The sequence below is a fragment of the Mus caroli genome, unplaced genomic scaffold, assembly GCF_978045245.1.
Source record: "Mus caroli unplaced genomic scaffold, Mus_caroli_1 scaffold_25, whole genome shotgun sequence".
Classification (NCBI taxonomy): Eukaryota; Metazoa; Chordata; class Mammalia; order Rodentia; family Muridae; genus Mus; species Mus caroli.
In genome coordinates this window covers 3,775,842-3,778,915 of record NW_028227280.1, presented here as the reverse complement: position 1 = coordinate 3,778,915, position 3,074 = coordinate 3,775,842, and positions in this window count along the sequence as shown.

The window sequence follows — 3,074 nt, the reverse complement described above, 5'->3', positions numbered from 1 at the left end:
TGTACTACACTGTGCGTTGCTTATATTCTAAGTTTTTCAGTGCAACTCACTCATATACTATGTACTACACTGTGGGTTGCTTATATTCTAAGTTTTTCAGTGCAACTCACTCATATATTATGTACTACACTGTGCGTTGCTTATATTCTAAGTTTTTCAGTGCAACTCACTCATATACTATGTACTACACTGTGCGTTTCTTATATTCTAAGTTTTTCAGTGCAACTCACTCATATACTATGTACTACACTGTGCGTTTCTTATATTCTAAGTTTTTCAGTGCAACTCACTCATATACTATGTACTAAACTGTGCGTTTCTCATATTCTAAGTTTTTGAGTGCAACTCACTCATATACTATGTACTACACTGTGCGTTTCTTATATTCTAAGTTTTTCAGTGCAACTCACTCATATACTATGTACTACACTGTGCGTTTCTTATATTCTAAGTTTTTCAGTGCAACTCACTCATATACTATGTACTACACTGTGCGTTTCTTATATTCTAAGTTTTTCAGTGCAACTCACTCATATACTATGTACTACACTGTGCGTTTCTTATATTCTAAGTTTTTCAGTGCAACTCACTCATATACTATGTACTACACTGTGCATTTCATGTAATGCGGGTTTTTCAGTAAATTCTAAGTTTTTCAGTGCAACTCACTCATATACTATGTACTACACTGTGCGTTTCTTATATTCTGTTTTTCAGTGCAACTCACTCATATACTATGTACTACACTGTGCGTTGCTTATATTCTAAGTTTTTCAGTGCAACTCACTCATATACTATGTACTACACTGTGCGTTTCTTATATTCTAAGTTTTTCAGTGCAACTCACTCATATACTATGTACTACACTGTGCGTTTCTTATATTCTAAGTTTTTCAGTGCAACTCACTCATATACTATGTACTAAACTGTGCGTTTCTCATATTCTAAGTTTTTGAGTGCAACTCACTCATATACTATGTACTACACTGTGCGTTACTTATATTCTAAGTTTTTCAGTGCAACTCACTCATATACTATGTACTACACTGTGCGTTTCTTATATTCTAAGTTTTTCAGTGCAACTCACTCATATACTATGTACTACACTGTGCATTTCGTGTAATGCGGGTTTTTCAGTAAATTCTAAGTTTTTCAGTGCAACTCACTCATATACTATGTACTACACTGTGCGTTTCTTATATTCTAAGTTTTTCAGTGCAACTCACTCATATACTATGTACTACACTGTGCGTTTCTTATATTCTAAGTTTTTCAGTGCAACTCACTCATATACTATGTACTACACTGTGCGTTGCTTATATTCTAAGTTTTTCAGTGCAACTCACTCATATACTATGTACTACACTGTGGGTTGCTTATATTCTAAGTTTTTCAGTGCAACTCACTCATATATTATGTACTACACTGTGCGTTGCTTATATTCTAAGTTTTTCAGTGCAACTCACTCATATACTATGTACTACACTGTGCGTTTCTTATATTCTAAGTTTTTCAGTGCAACTCACTCATATACTATGTACTACACTGTGCGTTTCTTATATTCTAAGTTTTTCAGTGCAACTCACTCATATACTATGTACTAAACTGTGCGTTTCTCATATTCTAAGTTTTTGAGTGCAACTCACTCATATACTATGTACTACACTGTGCGTTTCTTATATTCTAAGTTTTTCAGTGCAACTCACTCATATACTATGTACTACACTGTGCGTTTCTTATATTCTAAGTTTTTCAGTGCAACTCACTCATATACTATGTACTACACTGTGCGTTTCTTATATTCTAAGTTTTTCAGTGCAACTCACTCATATACTATGTACTACACTGTGCGTTTCTTATATTCTAAGTTTTTCAGTGCAACTCACTCATATACTATGTACTACACTGTGCATTTCGTGTAATGCGGGTTTTTCAGTAAATTCTAAGTTTTTCAGTGCAACTCACTCATATACTATGTACTACACTGTGCGTTTCTTATATTCTAAGTTTTTCAGTGCAACTCACTCATATACTATGTACTACACTGTGCGTTTCTTATATTCTGTTTTTCAGTGCAACTCACTCATATACTATGTACTACACTGTGCGTTGCTTATATTCTAAGTTTTTCAGTGCAACTCACTCATATACTATGTACTACACTGTGCGTTGCTTATATTCTAAGTTTTTCAGTGCAACTCACTCATATACTATGTACTACACTGTGCGTTTCTTATATTCTAAGTTTTTCAGTGCAACTCACTCATATACTATGTACTGAACTGTGCGTTTCTCATATTCTAAGTTTTTGAGTGCAACTCACTCATATACTATGTACTACACTGTGCGTTTCTTATATTCTAAGTTTTTCAGTGCAACTCACTCATATACTATGTACTACACTGTGCGTTTCTTATATTCTAAGTTTTTCAGTGCAACTCACTCATATACTATGTACTACACTGTGCGTTTCTTATATTCTAAGTTTTTCAGTGCAACTCACTCATATACTATGTACTACACTGTGCGTTTCTTATATTCTAAGTTTTTCAGTGCAACTCACTCATATACTATGTACTACACTGTGCATTTCGTGTAATGCGGGTTTTTCAGTAAATTCTAAGTTTTTCAGTGCAACTCACTCATATACTATGTACTACACTGTGCGTTTCTTATATTCTAAGTTTTTCAGTGCAACTCACTCATATACTATGTACTACACTGTGCGTTTCTTATATTCTGTTTTTCAGTGCAACTCACTCATATACTATGTACTACACTGTGCGTTTCTTATATTCTAAGTTTTTCAGTGCAACTCACTCATATACTATGTACTACACTGTGCGTTGCTTATATTCTAAGTTTTTCAGTGCAACTCACTCATATACTATGTACTACACTGTGCGTTTCTTATATTCTAAGTTTTTCAGTGCAACTCACTCATATACTATGTACTACACTGTGCGTTTCTTATATTCTAAGTTTTTCAGTGCAACTCACTCATATACTATGTACTACACTGTGCGTTTCTTATATTCTAAGTTTTTCAGTGCAACTCACTCATATACTATGTA